Source organism: Macaca nemestrina, chromosome 19, assembly GCF_043159975.1.
Source record: "Macaca nemestrina isolate mMacNem1 chromosome 19, mMacNem.hap1, whole genome shotgun sequence".
NCBI classification, from domain to species: domain Eukaryota; kingdom Metazoa; phylum Chordata; class Mammalia; order Primates; family Cercopithecidae; genus Macaca; species Macaca nemestrina.
In genome coordinates, this window is record NC_092143.1 from 63,779,250 (window position 1) to 63,795,438 (window position 16,189).

The 16,189-nt window shown below is 41.6% G+C and overlaps 1 protein-coding gene across 2 annotated transcripts in view; it reads left to right on the forward strand.

Annotated features, from left to right (window-relative positions):
• Positions 1–16,189, forward strand: part of LOC105465484 (cadherin 2) — a 249,105-nt gene that overhangs the window by 13,175 nt on the left and 219,741 nt on the right. The window lies entirely within an intron of this gene.

Sequence of the window (16,189 nt, forward strand, 5' to 3'; positions counted from 1 at the left end):
AGATCACTTTTTAAAAATAACTTTATTGTGAAGTGTGATATGATAGAGGAGTCTATAAAGCGTATGTGTACAATTTAAAGGACAATTAAAGCATATAAAGTACATCTGTATAACTACCAGCCTGGTTAAGAAAACAGAATATTCCTACTACCTTGGACATCCCCAGAGTGCTGCGTCCATTCCCCTCTCTCCTCCCGGAGATAACTACTGTCTGGATTTTTCTAACATTTATTCATTGCTTTCCTTTGTAGTTTTATCATCTGTGTATATATTCTTTATAGAGAGGAGACAGCTGGGCGCGGTGACTGACGCCTGTAATCCCAGCACTTTGGGAGGCCGAGGTGGGTGGATCACAAGGTCAGGAGATTGAGAACATCCTGGCTAACTCAGTGAAACCCCATCTCTACTAAAAATACAGAAAAATTAGCTGGGCATGGTGGCAGGTGCCTGTAGTCCCAGCTACTTGGCAGGCTGGGAGGCTGAGGCAAGAGAATGGCATGAACCCAGGGGGCAGAGCTTGCAGTGAGCTGAGATTGCTTCACTGCACTCCAGCCTGGGTGACAGAGCAAGATTCCGTCTCAGAAAAAAAAAAAAAAATATATATATATATATATATATATAGAGAGAGAGAGAGAGAGAGAGAGGAGACACGTTTTTATATATGTATATACATCATGCATAGATGTATACATGTGTCATACATGTGTATATATAATGTATTTTTCTGTGATTTGCTTTTTCTACTCAGCATTATGTTACAAGATTCAGCTGAGTTGTGTAGGTGTAATTTGTTCATTTTCACTGCTGTAGAGCATTGCATGCTATGAATATGGTACAATTTACTTACTTGGTTTATTGTTGATGGACTTGGGTGTGTGGTTTCAGTTTTTTGCTGCTGTCAACATTCTTATGCATGCCACCTGGGTATAAATGCCAGGGATACTCCAGGGCTGTGTTCCCCAAACTTAAATGAGAATCACCAGAAAGGTTGTTAAAATAGGGATTCCTGGCCCTAGTCCTGATCATCTGATTCAGTAAGCCTGCAGTAAAGCCTGAATATTTGCCTGTCTGGCAGACTCCCAGGTGATAGTACGGTGGTCTGCTCTTGGATATGTACCAAGGAGTAGAATTGCTAGATTGCAAGGTATTCATGTTTTCATCATTACTAGCTAATACAAGATTGTGTTTTCCATACTGGTCTGCCAGAACTATGTGCATAGTTTCCCCCTAATTTTAGGATACTTGTTGTAGTCAGACTTCAACATTTTAAAAAATCTGGTGGACTGCATAGTAGTGTCTCATTTTGCCTTAAATTTGAAATCTGGTTTCTGATGAGAGTTTTTGTATGTATTTTGACCTTTTGGTTTGCCTTGAAGTGTCTATATGAACACTAGCCTGTTGGATGAAGTTCATAACTTGTTTGTAGCTTGGCCTTGCTGTATGTTGCTCATTCTCTTCACCCAACATTTTCAGTCATGGCTTGTATAGGTGTGTTTTGAAGCATTGAGAACCTTCTAGGTAGCCGACACAGGGAATTAATATTTACTGAGTGCTTACTATGAGCCAGGCCAAGCACTTGACCTGCATTTTCATATAATCCTCACATCAATCCTCTGCAATAGGTAGACGTTATTGTCATTATCCATTTTAAAGATGTCTGAACAGAGATTGGCTTAAACCACTCACCTGAAGGCACACTGCTGTGAGGTGGCCGGCCAGGGCTTTAACAGTGCTTTACTTTCCTGATAACAACTGGGCCAGTTCCCTGAAAGTCTGCGAAAGAATGGACGCAGTGGGAGCAAGATTAGTCTATTCTGGACTTTGAAGGATTGTTGCCTGAAGGAGGATTTGGACTTTAGAATGAGGATTTAAAGGATCTCGGTTTCATGGAGCAAACTCTGGGCTTAAGAATGGGAAAATCTAACAGATTGAGCCAGATTCAGGATAGGCTACCAAAGAAGCAGGCGGTTTCTGCTGCTCGCCATGGAGCTTCTTGGTGGTGACTTGGAGATGCAAGTATCTGATGAGCTGTTGATAGTTCTTTCTGTGAATCACTCTGTTTTCTCCTGACCTCACCCCACCTTGGCCCAGTTCTGTACTCACCCAGCAATCTAGGGGCACGAGTGGCTTTCTGTTGCAAGCACTTGTGCTCCCCTGAGTACTTGAGGGGTCTTGGTTGTGCTCCCCTAAGTACTTGAGGGGTCTTGGTTGTGTGCCTCAGACTCAGCACAGAGACATCCTAGTGAGTCTGAGGCCCTGCTGTCTGTTTAACAATGTTATTTGGACCTACTTCTTTTTGATCGTTTAGCCTTGGCCTTTGAGTGTTCAGTAAGATTGAGACTTTGTAGATAATTTTGTTGTCTTTGAAGGGAGCTAGGCAATAGTGCTCCTTATCCATTTCAATTCTGTACAAATAAGACCAAAGAATCAGTAGATAGAGAACCAAAATTACAACATGTATTACTGATAAAGACAAGGTTAGAGAATGTGGCTTAAATCTTAAACATCTCAGATTTAGTTACCCTTGGCCTCCCATCTTCGACAGTGCTCCCATCTGGGGATCCTGCCCCCCCCAGACCTATAGCTTAACAATATTTGCATGACATAGGTGGTATGGCTCTGACAGAAAAAAAGGTGATGAAGAGCCTGGGCTCCGTATGCCCACTTGCTTTATCTAAGTTGCCCAGAAGTCAAGAATATTATTACTAGTGCAGCTCCCTCTACATGGAAGTAGAGGATAAGGGTTACCCTCTGACGGTCCCCAAATTTTGGATTGACTGTTGAGCTCATGTTCTTAGTCATCAAGTAGTGTGTGCTTATTCCAAAATGTGGCAACTCCCCTCAGAGGGCGAGATGGGCATCTGTCAGGACAGACTTATTCCCAACTTCTTGAAGTCTTGGAAGATCTGTAGCTTTCCTTTTTTTTTTTTTTTTTTTTTTTTTTTGAGGCAGGGTCTCACTCTGTCGCTCAGGCTGGAGTTTGGTGATGCAGTCTTGGCTCACTGAGTTCTCCTCCTCCCGGGGTCAAGCTATTTTCCTGTCTCAGCCTCCCAAATAGCTGGGACTTCAGGTGTGTGCCAACATGCTCAGCTAATTTTTGTATTTTTTGCTAGAGATGGGGTTCCACTGTGTTGGCCAGGCTGGTCTCAAACTCCTGACCTTAGGTGATCCACCCACCTTGGCCTCCCAAAGTGCTGGGATTACAGGTGTGACCCCTGTGCCCGGCCAGCTTTACTTTTTATGGAGTTCCCAAACTAAAACCTAATGGGTCATGCAAGATGATCACAGCAATAGTCTTAACAGTTTTCAAAGTTAGAAAGCAAACCAGGCTCTGCTCCTGGAAGAATCATCCAGGCGAAATTGTTTCTCATGTTCCACAGTAGAGAGCTCGTGGTAGGTGAGGGATGGACTGATAGTGGGCAGAGAAAACATTCTTCATTTTAACCTTTCCTGGATGCTGGTCAGTCTAAGCCTCTTGTCTGTAATCTGCAACCTTTGAACTAAACGAAGTTGAAAGGGGGAAGTAGAAACATAAAGATACTGAATATGCTAGATGAGAAAAAAGGCACCTCAAGAAAGACGAGGACCATCGGACATTTCTGAACCTTGTGCTGGGTGACAGTATCTCAGATGCCAGCTTTCTGAAAGAAAACCTGGTATGCATGTGTTACCCCAAGTGGTAAATAGGAAGTGCTAAACAACCTCCCAGTGGGAGCCTCTCCTCAGTTGGGTTTTGGTTTACAGCCAGCCTGTTCAAAACTCCTTTGCCTTTGAGACTTTCCCTTCGTGTCCCTTGGATCTGACAGCCCAGTGTTAGCAGCACATTGGGTTCGATCTGGTGGTTGACTGGTGGAGCAGGTGTTTTCAGTCTCGGGCCCCACTGGCTCTTTTCTCTGCCATTTACTATGGAGTTGCTTTGGCCAAAGAAGGCTGCCTCAAGGAAAGATTTCTTGTTCACTTGTAAAGACCATCCAGACCACTTGGTGGGGTCTGACCCTTGAGCCAATTGTCAAGCTGTCAGAATCCACACTGTCCCCACCTTGCCCAAGTGAGAGCCTTGCTAGTGCTCTTGAACTCAGTGTTATTAAAAAATAACAAACATTGCTCATTGACTAGTCTTTAGGCAGTAGATGTTGAAATAATTCTCTGTTTATGCCCCTCGGCTTGTTCAAGCTGAGGCCCATGAGCACTTCCAGAGTCCTGAGCTACCTTAGACCATTGCCAAGGCCAAACTGTGGCAGCCTTCACCCAGATTGTGGCATCCCTCACCCAAATTGTTCACCATTGGGCTAAGGTCACTGTGCATCCTGCCTCTTTTGTGTCTGGGACCCTTGGTTTATAGTCTTTCCTGAGGTCCTGCTGTTTTTTTTCTTGAGGCACCACCTCTTAAACAGCTATCATTTTCCTGGAGATAAGCCACCCTAAGTGGTGGTCAAGCATCAAGGTCAAAATACTCTGTGGTTTAGGAATTTAAGCCTTTTGATGTTAAAAGCCACCTCTCCAACTATAAAAACCAGCCACCCTACAGAATCAAGGCTATAAACCACCAAGTAAAAAGAAAAGTGCAGGGGACCGGGCGCGGTGGGTCATGCCTGTAATCCCAGCACTGTGGGAGGCTGAGGTGGGTGGATCACCAGAGGTCAGGAGGTTGAGACCAGCCTGGCCAACATGGCGAAAGCCTGTCTCTACTAAAAATACAAAAATTAGCCGGGCATGGTGGAGGATACCTGCAGTCCCAGCTACTCAGGAGGCTGAGGCAGGAGAATTGCTTGAGCCGGGGAGGCGAAGGTTGCAGTGAGCTGAGATTACACAAGTGCACTCCAGCCTGGGTGACAGAGTGAGACTTCCTTTAAAAAAAAAAAAAAAAAAAAAAAAAGTGCAAGCATCCTTTTCCCACTGCCAGAAGCCCAAGTTCCTCCATGAATACTTTCTTCCCCTACATTGGACTCCTTTTTTGTTTCTCAAGATCCCCAGATAGGTCACCAAGTGCTGAAGTCTTTCAAAGGACCCAGTAAATAGGACCTGTCCTCCCTGTCTTGAATTCTGAACCAAGTGAAATGTAAGCCAGAAGAATCAGAAGATACGAAAGGAAAATATCACCGTAGTCCTGATGAGCACTAGGCTGGCAGGCATGGCCTTCCTCTGTTGGCATGTCCCCCTTACTAACACTGAATCCCAGAATTCCAAAGACATGCCCGCTTCCTTCCACTGCCAGATTGCTGCAGGGAATCTGTGAACTCCCAGCATGGAAAATGAGATCACCAAGCTTCTTTTCTGTGGACCTGTGACTCCCAGATGGGCGGAGTAGGGGACAGGGTTGGGCACCAGCTGCTCAGATTATTCTTTCAAATGCAGCCTTCAGGTAAATTTGATCCATCCCTCTCTCTTTAGCATAACACTTTACAAACTTTTTAGTCTCAGGACTCTTTTACTTGCTTAAAAATTAGTTCTTCAGTGAGCTTTTCTATTATAGATAATATCTATCAGTGTTTACCATAGAGAAATTACACTGAAAAAATTATATTTAATTCATTTAAAATATTAAACCAGTTGTATGTGTAACATAAATAACATTTTTTATGAAAAATTCATGTATTTTCCAAAAGAGAAAAACAAGATTAGTGGGAAGAATAGCATTGTGCATTACATTTTTGCAATGTCTTTAATGTCTGGCTTAATAAGAAGATAGCTGGTTTTTCATATCTGCTTCTGAATTTTCTCTGTTAAGGTATCACATATAACATAGCCTCTGGAAGACTTCACTTTACACTTGTGAGATAATGAGAGTGAAAAGGGAAAATATGTTGTAATATTTTGGAAGTGGCTTTGATTTTGTAGATCCCCTGAGAGGATTGTGGGAACTCCTAGGAGTCCACTCCTCAGACCATACTTTAAGAATTGTCATTCAGGATAAGACTGACTGGGGCAGTGGAAATTACTGGGAGTTGAGAGCAGAGTGCCTTCCACATTGAAAGAAGCATCAGGAAGGGAAGAAGCATTTCCTCTATGGGTTACACTGTAAAACTATCCAGATGCCAAACTTCAGTCACCAAAGATAGGACAATGCTTGTCCTTTGCCCTTGAGTTGAAACTGGAACAGACCATATTAGCTCTGCAACCTCAGCCTGCAGGGCTTGAAGATGTACTTCTTTATTGCGTGATCTATTAGAACACCACTGGATGGGGTGCTGCTTCCAGAATAAGTTCAGGAAAGGCTTTGAACTCTGGCATTATGCCTCCTTTCACTGCAGTGCATTTCTGGAAGCTATGTCTTGAATGTTGTTTTCTCACAAGAATAATGCTATAATTGGGTTGTGTTTATCTTATCAGGGACTCAGAATTACATAAATCATTACTGTGGCCAGCTACTCAAATTAAATCAGAGTTATGGGGACTGTAAACATCTGTAACCATTTTTAAAAACTGAAACCATGCTCCAGGTTTTATGAAATGGGCCTAATTGTACATGAATACAGGGGACTCCAGAGCAAATAAAGTGTATAAAGAGTTCATTATAGACTATAATTATTCCTTCATCAATTTCACATCTGAAAATTAACATACTAGCCATGATAGCTATTTACTGATAATTTTCCATGTATACTTTTAGAAGAGTTTGGGCTGGGGGGTATGAGACTTTGATTTGGAGGACTTAAAATGTTTTAAAAAGTTTGACCTGATATCTTTTTTTTCTTAGTTTTTTCCATAGTGAACAGAAACATTGAAATTGTTTTATTAGCATATATCACATATCATATGTGAGAATCGTATTTTAGGAGAAAATTTATTATGGCAACAGGCAGATTTTTCACTTAATCTCAATTCATATAGGACAATTTCCAGCCCTTAGCCAGTTAGGTACTATGTGTCAATGTATGTGAATACTTCCTAATAGGCATTGTAGTGGTTGGGTTAAGGGTTATCCCCAAGGCCTTTTGATGCCAGTTTGAATAGTGTCCCTAAATTGATTAATTAAAAGACTTACGGCAGTTTCCTTTAAGTTAGTTTCCTTGCCTGCAAAATGGCAGTACTAACAGCATCTACCTCATAGGGTTGTTGTGAGGACTATTTAAGATATACTGCATGGAAAGCATTGTAGCATGCTTTTTGGCACATATTAAGCACTCAGTAAATATTTGCAGTCACTGATGCTGAGTGTATTTAGTTGAATGAATTTCCAAGTTCATTATAAACACAGTCTAATGCCAAGTGCTATACTATCTGATAACATTTTGAGTATTATATATAAGTGTGTTGTAGTCTCTGCTGAGTGTAATGAGTTGACGGGACAGAATCAATCTGAGCCGTGATTGGCCATCTCTCCTGGAATGCCATAGGCACTTCTGGAACTTTTCCTGACAGTTCAATTGCACAGCTGCCTGGGCCATTATCATTTGATAGTATTAGCCTTTTACCTGCCAATTAAACCTGTAGGTACATTGTTGCTACCTGTTACATTAAGCATCCGCTTCATGGTAAGCTCCTGTCTATCCTTTGAGACTCAAGAAAGCCTGGAAGCCTAGGAAGCCTCTTCTCACTTGGGCAGAAGAGATTTGGGATTGCACAAAGGTCTATGTGGATGTCACTGGATGTATATTTCATCTTGTCCTAAGCCTTGATAGTTTCTGCTCCTAGGAAGGTGATGTTCTAAATCACATTTTATATGCAGACCCAGATTTTTGTCTATCAAACTCTTGTATTGTGGTGCTTTCAGCTAAGAGTTCAATTTCAACAGTTTGCAGGTTCCTGTGCCAGCATCAATGCTATTTTTGACTATTCTGTTTGTCCTTACTTGATTAAAAGAAATGACAATCAGAAAACTAAAAGTACTGATACTAGAGCTACTCAAGGACACATCCTAATAAGATAATTAAAATAAAGATGGAAATTACTAGGTGGTCAGATGGGGCAAATGTGTGATCTCAGTGCAGTATTCATTGAACCTAAGCTGCTCTAGAGCACATCATGAAAGCAAGAAAGAGTTTAAAAACCCATGCAGGACAAGATAATCTCCTTCCAGAGTGGTACTTGACAAAGCAAAAATATTGCAACTGTTCAGGGTTAAACTTCTGCACGTTTTAAGCATTTTCGCAGGGATGTGAAATTCAAAGTGCCATCAGTGGCATAACTGACACAGAGAAAAATTTTTGAAGAGTGGCAGTAGCTCTTGAATAATCTTCTTAACATAGCCTCCAGCATCATGGATGGAATCCTGTGAGATGTCGAGAATGTGGCAAATGTAATTGTATGGTGAGAAATTGGATTAAAACATAAAAGAAAATTAGTCATGCCGAATGTTCTTGAACAGTTTCATTACTCTGTCACCATGTACTCAACTGACCACTTTAACAGTGTCTTCATTAACTGTTTATGTTTGCTTATGTCATTTGTAAGACCTAACCGCATAATAAAAGTATTACCATAGTTGTCGCCCTCCCTGTACTGCGGCTTCATCCCCCAACCCACAAATCACATATCAAGAAGGGAATTCCACTTGTGCATCTTTTGTCCTTGTTTGTGAGTAAATTTCCATTTTTTTTAAGCTTGGTTTCTTTATGGTATTCCTTCTTTACAAGATAATTTAAAAATATTTCTCAGTTACTTACAGAACAGAGATAAAAGTCTTCACAAGAAAGGCCAGGCACGGTGACTCACGCCTATAATCGCAGCACTTTGGGAGACTGAGGCGAGTGGATCACGAGGTCAGGAAATCCAGACCATCCTGGCTAACACAGTGAAACCCCGTCTCTACTAAAAGTACAAAAAAAAAATTAGCCAGGCGTGATGGCGGACTCCTGTAGTCCCAGCTACCCGGGAGGCTGAGGCAGGAGAGTGGCTGAATCCAGGTGGCAGAGCTTGCAGTGAGCCTAGACAGTGCCACTGCATTCCAGCCTGGGTGACAGAGTGAGACTGTCAAAAAAAAAAAAAAAAAAAAAAAACTCCACAATCAAAACAATACCAGCATCATAATAGCTAACCCTTGTCCTGTAGTGATCACGTATTTTTTAAGCCCTTTGTATTCTTCACAACAATCCTAAAGACCTATACTTTAGCTGTTATTGTTATTATTATTATTATTACAGAGGAGGAAACTGAAGCACAGATGAGGTTACACAGCTTGCCAAGGTCACACAGGTAGTAGATGGTGGAGGCTGGATTTAAACATGAGCAGGTTTGCTGCGGAGTTCTCAGTCTTAACCCAGTCTTAACCAGTCACAACCCATTATTGCCCTTATTTCCACAAGAAATCAGGGGAGCAAACATAACGCAAAAGAAGGCCTCAGCTTTGTTGACTGCATTTGGTAATCTCCCAAACAATAATCTGATTGTTACAAGATTGTGACTATGGAATCTCTGATAGGGAGAAAGTAAGAGATCAGTGTTTTAATCCGACATCCGATGGATTACATTTAAGAGTTTATGATAATTAACTTAGTCTAGGTTTTGGTTAGGCAGTCTTCAGAGCCAGAAAGAAAAGTTATGATTTCCTTAGGCTTAGGCTGCTTTCAGAGGTGAAATTTTTAGCCAATAATCATAAATGATCTTAATGAGGAAGAGGGTGAGGAGGCAAGGCAACTGAAGTCTGTCCATGGTGATTCCACGTGGAATATTTAAGAGCTTGGATTTAGGAGTGACTTGGAGGAAATTGGAAAGCAGATCGAGTGACCAAGGATGACTATAAAAAAGAATAATGAGAATGGGAACCGAAAAGAGTAGTGGACTCAGGGCTTTAAAGCGCTCAGCATTGAGACCGTGGAAAAATTTGAACAAGAACAAAAACGATGTCCCTGCGAGTGCAGAACCGGAACAGAGAGACCGATACTCACAGGCAAGCAGAACTCAGCTCCTATTACACTTCTGTCCTCTCTAGACAAGGAGGTCGATCTTCAGCCTGGGAAGAGTAGAGCAAATACTTGTAAGAGGAAATTGAAACTCAAGATAGGTGAGCTGATTGTGCGAGAGCACAGAGCGGCACTAAATGAGTTCAGATCCTCTGACCAGCGTGAATTTTGCACTGGTGGGCAGAGAGGACTTGCTGACTGCTTGTCATCCTTGAGGAATTGTGCAGAAGAGGAGAATTGCTAAAGGACTGGGGGTAGGGTAATGCTCTGTACAAAGCAAAACAAAAAATTCAAAATCAAGAAGATGTTTTCAGAATAAAGAGAAGAGAGCATGGGATTAAGAACGGAAAAATCATGGTTTCTTTATTCCTTTTTGCTGTTGCTAAGCTATTGGATTTGAAGACTAGGGTCAAAAGGTAGCTGTGCTGTTTTGAGAACATTCAGAAAGCTTTCCAGAGGTGAAGATAAGGGCTGGATGTGTGGCCACCACATGCAGCACAGGCACTTGTTAAATACCCTGATTTATCCATCACACCTCTTGAGAGTCTGTTTTAATGAGTCTTGGGCTGGGACCCAAGCATCTGTATTTTAAACAAATGTCCCAGATTGCTTGCTGTGTTGAGTAAGTTTGAGAACTACCGGCCTGTATGGCCGATGCACCACGAGTTGGATTCATGTTGCCCCAATAGTATTAATACTGTGATGACAAACAGCTAAAACATTGAATAACCATGTGCCAGACACTATCCTAAGTGCTTTACACATACTAACTCATTTAATTCTCTCATCTGCCCTATGAGTTGGTGCTATCTTTAGTACTCTTGTTGTACAGATGGGGAACTGTTTCTTCTGAGAGGTCTCGCAGATAGCAGTGGGACTGGGATTTAAAGCCAGGCAGTCTGACCTGTTGGAAGTTTGTGCTGCAATCACTGCTCTTCTTAAGAGCTCACTTAGGGCCCTGGGGGTTGAAGGGGTGTGCCCCGGGCAGATATCCCCAAACCATGTCTGGGCATGCGACATACCCTGTTTTTAGCATCTAAGTAGCATCTATATGAAGACTTTGGGGTATCTCATTAGACTTTCTTGATACGTAAAGCTGGAAGGAATTACTAAAGCCAGCTGAATTGTTAATTTATTGAGACCAAATTTTGGAGGGTTAAATATAAATTGCTCTCCCTAAGGACCCAAAATCAGCAGCAAAGATAATAGAGGAGGAAGCCATAACTTAACAGTTGCCTGGAAAAAAAAAGATCAGGGTGTTTTTGGTGGACTACAAGCTCAACGGAAATCACCAGGGCCTTTGTTGTGCTGTACCTGTTGCCTGGAATTCCCTTTTCCACTTCCCCCTCTTTCCCCTGGCAAATTTTCAATCATCTTTAAAGTCAGAGCCTAAATGTCACTTCAGGTGTGGAGTCTTCCTTGACTCCCACGGACAGATTTATCATCCCATTCTTTCTGCTTCTTTAGCACTTTGTTCCTGATGTTATAGTTTTGCGATTATTTTTCCTACTTGTGGCACCCATGTTCACAGCCACTCAGCTGGAAACATGAGGGAAGGCATTGTTTCCTCCCTCCCTCCCTCCCTCAGTGAGTCCCTGCCCAGAAGGCCCTATTGATCTTAACTATCTGGGTATTGACAAAATCTGCCCCTTCTTCGTTCCTTGTAGCCCCTGCCCTGACTCAGGTCTGTGTCCTAGCTTGTCTCCCTGTTGTCACTTGTCATCCCCTATCACACACACATTTCCCACAAAGCTATCAGAGAATTCTCTGTCAGATGCATTCAGTCTGTGCTTAAAATCTGTCCCTGGCTCCCCCAGCCAACAGGATAACCCCAAGCCCCCAACCATTTATGATCTAACCCTGTCTAACTCTCCGGCCTCAACTTTTGACATCCTGCCTTGCTTCTTGGACTCCAGCGACACTGAACTCATTGTAATTCCACAGGCACTGTGCTGTTTCTTGCTGCCTTGTTTTAGTTCAAGCAGTGACTGCCTAGGATGGCTTTCCTGACACCCTCTAGCGCCTCGCTACTCCAGCTCTGCTTGGGAAGCCCCCAGATTCCCTGCCCTGGGCTTTGCTCATATCCTCTGCATATCTTAACCTCCCACATAAAGTCTTGAGCTCCTTAAGGGCAGGGGCTGTATCTTGTGTTCTGTTTCCAGTGGCAAATGAACACTCAGTACATGTTTCTTGAAAGATTGTGTTGTAATTGTTGTACTTGGAAAGACTACAGAGTTTGAATCCTGCCTCTTTCTCTCCGATGTGAGGTCTTGGGTATTTCACTGTACCTCTGTGTGAGAATCTATTTGCTCATTAGCAAAATGCAGATAGTTTAACCCCCTCTTACCGGGCCTATTGTGAGAATTAAGTGAGATAACAGTGTGATACGAAACTTAACACACTATTGCAGGGATCTGCAAACTACACTCCTGCTGCCTTTTTTTTTTTTGGTCTGGCCAAGAATATGTTTTACATTTTCAAATGCTTTTAAGCAAGAAAAAGAAGAAGAGCATCTTTCAAGACTTCAAAATGGAATGAAATTCAAATTTCAGGGTATATGAAGTTATATTAGAATGAACACAACCACGTTCATTCATATACTGATTGTCTGTGGCTGCTTTTGCACAACAGCAGCAGATTGAGTAGTTTCAACAGAGATCCTGTGGACTACAAAGCCTGAAATACTTAGTTTACCCTTTACAGAAAAAGCTTGCCAACCCATGCACCATTCAAATATTAGGAAAATGCACGTTATTCACATCCTCCTCCTCATACCCACAGATAACTTGTTGAGGGTAGGATTCCTCTTTCTCCTCTTTGAAGTTCCAGAATTTCATCCTGGGCCTGGCAGAGTGATGACTTTATGTGGGAGTAAGCCTCAGGGACCGGGTTTTCGCTCTGTGGGATGCAGGGTGTTCCAAGAGTGATGAGGCTACTTGAGGAGACAGTGATCTTCATACTGATGGGAGTGTTAATGGGTAGGTAGATACCTCTTTGTCATGTGCTGCTGTAGAACAGGTTTTCTTAACCTTGGCTCTGTTGACATTTTGAGCTTAGCACTCCTTTGTTAGGGATGCTGTGCTGTGTGTTGTGTAATGGTTAGCGGCTTCCCTACTCTACATATTTTATAATGAAAAAGAGAAAATATCAGAAACCAACTGAGAGCCAATAGCCACTAGTAGCCAGTAACACCCCCTCGCAGTTGTGACAGCTAAAAATGTGTCTGCACATTGACAGATGTCCCCTGGGTGGCAAAATTGTCCCGGATTGAGAGCTACTATTGTAGAACATTCAGGCATTAGCTGTGTGTTAGATCAGAGAACTTCCAATACCCAACAAGGATTACCACCACAGTGCAGTCAGTCCCCTTGAGGGAATTCTGCCCATCAGCTCTTGGTCTCCCGCAATCTCAGACCTGGTATCAGGCACAACCTTGTAGGGTTGCAGGGAGGATTCAATGAGATACTGATGTACCAGCACAGTGCTTGGCACAAAGTAAGCTTCCACTATGTCCAGTTGGGAGCCTGTATTCATTTGAGTGCTTCCTGTTTGTTTTTTGAACTTGTTAACTTTGTTATTTTTTGACTGAAAGTTAAGAGAGGAAATAAATAGGGAGAATATATATTTTAATAATTTTATGGAGATTATTTTAAAGAAAATACATTATAGATTATTATTATATTGTGGATCCAGGATAATAATATTTTGTGGATCCATTTTGTCTTGAGGGAGAAGAATTTAGAAAAGTTTCAGCTATTTAAGATGAATATGAAATTATTCAAAGTATGACATGACTTCCATGGATATTTAATGTTACTAGTCAGTATTTGTTAGAGATGTGCTTTAAAAGCATTGTTTCAGTAATTCTGATGGCCAACCTGGCCAGTCAGCACCCTTTTTTACATGAGGAAAATGAGCATGGAGAGGTTTAGTAAGGGGCAGCACATTGAGAACAGAAGGTCCCTTTTCTGAAATAAGGCAGAGAACAAAACACAGAGGTGGACATTCACCATCTTCCTGTCAGCTTCGATGTGGCCCTGAAGTCCTATTTCTGTGGTTTTGGACCAGGAACTTGGTGCTGCTGATTCTCCTACCTTAGGGCAGATCCACTGGGAAACAAGATACAGTCATGGAGTTGAATAAAAGCTTAACGGTTTTCCTCTAGTCTTGAGACTTCCTTGATCTCTGAGTGCTTACTCACAAACCCACATACTCTACTACCCTGAATGCCCCTATTTGAAATGTGACCCTCATCTGCTCCGTGCCTTCCATCACTGGCTTCTGGCCACTGCCTTTCTGGGCTCTGGCCTCACCTATCCTGGGCTAGCACCTGCCATGCCTCACTGCTCTTAGAAGCCTGGGCTAGAAGGATGAAGAGGCAGACCCCTAACGTGTTGGTGGGACACAGGTTTACAACACATTTGTCCATTTTATATGGCAAACTGAGGAGTTCCCTGTGTGTGTTTGGGTTAGCTAAAAGCAAAAGTTTTCCTTCACTCAGTTCCTGCACTGTGCCGGGCATGGACAGTACCTGGATGTTTACACGTGTCAAGTATCAGACTGTGTCCCAGTGTCCCAAACTTGATGGGTATTGGAAGCCTCACTTCTTATTTCTCAATTGGTTTCTGATATTTTCTCTTTTTCATTATGAAATATGTAGAGCAGATAGTTTGTGGGGTGAATACTGTAATTTGTACCTATGTGTCTATGCAGATCCTTACATTTTACCTGGTTTCCTTCAGAGTCTTTTTGAAAGAAATGAATTATTACAGATAAAATTGAAGCCACTCGTACAGTCTTTCCTGATGCCTTTCCTAGTTTTCCTTCCCCTAGGTTAACCACTATCCTAAATTTCATGTTTATCACTATGCTGTTTTCGTTTTCTTCTTACCTAAGTATGTGTTCAAAACATTATGTTATCTTTTGTGTTTATATAAGTGGAATCATCAGTCATGATTTCTACTTTTTTTGCAGGATTTCATACTGCAGTGAGCCTTGTCTTCAGTCTGAATTTGGGATGTCACACAAATGGGTTTCTGAACTTACTAGTCATCTTTAGGTTGATTTATAATTAAATTTATATCTTAATCATACATGGAACTTAAACCGACTTTTTGTTTTGTTTTAGTTTGCCTCTAAGATGTAGCCCTTTGGATAAATGTAGTTCCAGTTCTTCCATTTTAATGTTGTTTTTTTCTTTTGGCTTTGTGATAATGTATTAGACCATTCTCCTTTTGATGGACACGTACAGAATCTCTGCTATTACAGTCATGCATCAGTGGACATTCCTGCACATGTCCACTGGAGCACTCATGTGGGGTAATATCTCCTTAGGAGTAGGGAGGATATATCCACATTCTTCTTTCCTAGAGTTTGCCAAAAGTATGCCAAGGTGACTGTACCAGCTTCCACTCACACCTTTTAAGGGGATTGGTACTTCTTTATTCTTCACTTGATACAGCCCTTTCTTGCACATAACAGACTTAAAACTGCTTATTCATTTGATGAGCCTGGACTAGTATCTCACTGTTGCTCCTAATAATTTTTTGAGAATAAATACTGTGATATTTAATACTGTTTAAATGTAATTTATTTTTTATTTTCTTGGATTTGAAAAGAACAGTTTATTAGATTGGTCTGGATTTTTGCAACATTAGTATTTGCAAAATTTCACATGCATAATTCAGGTAGTCATTTAATTATGAAGCTGCACTGCATTGCTTCATCCAGACAGTTGTTCTGAGATCTCTCTGTTTCTGGGACTTCCCTTCCTCTTCCTTTCAATTTCTGGTTCTCACTAGGGTGGACTGTCCCTAATGCTGTCCCTGTGGCCACTGAAATCCCTTCATTGGGTAGCCTCATTCTACTCGTCCTTCCTCTGTATTTGAATCCCCATCAGTACATGGTAGAATTTCCTATAATTAATGCAGATGCTACAGGAGCTCTGCTGAGGGCTAACTGTCCTCCAATTGTGTCAGTAGGGCTGAAAGAAGTAGGGGAACTAACTTGGAGGGTTAGCTAGACAGCAGTAGATACGACTGAGTTTTAAGCACACTGAGTAAATTAACTGTGCATATGATGATATAGAAAATGACAGATACTTGGTTACTTTCTAATTTTAAGTGTAAACACATAATTGTATTAATCTTTACTTACATTTTTAATGTATCACTGTCCTTCAAATTATAGAAATAAATATATAGTTTTGATTGGTTTTACTTGGTATAAAATACTATCTGTCGCACTGTTGTAAGTATAATTTTATTTTTTAAATGAACATGGCATCTTGAAACCAGCTTTATAGAGAATTAGCTAAGAATATAAAAATCTCCATACTTGAATGTATA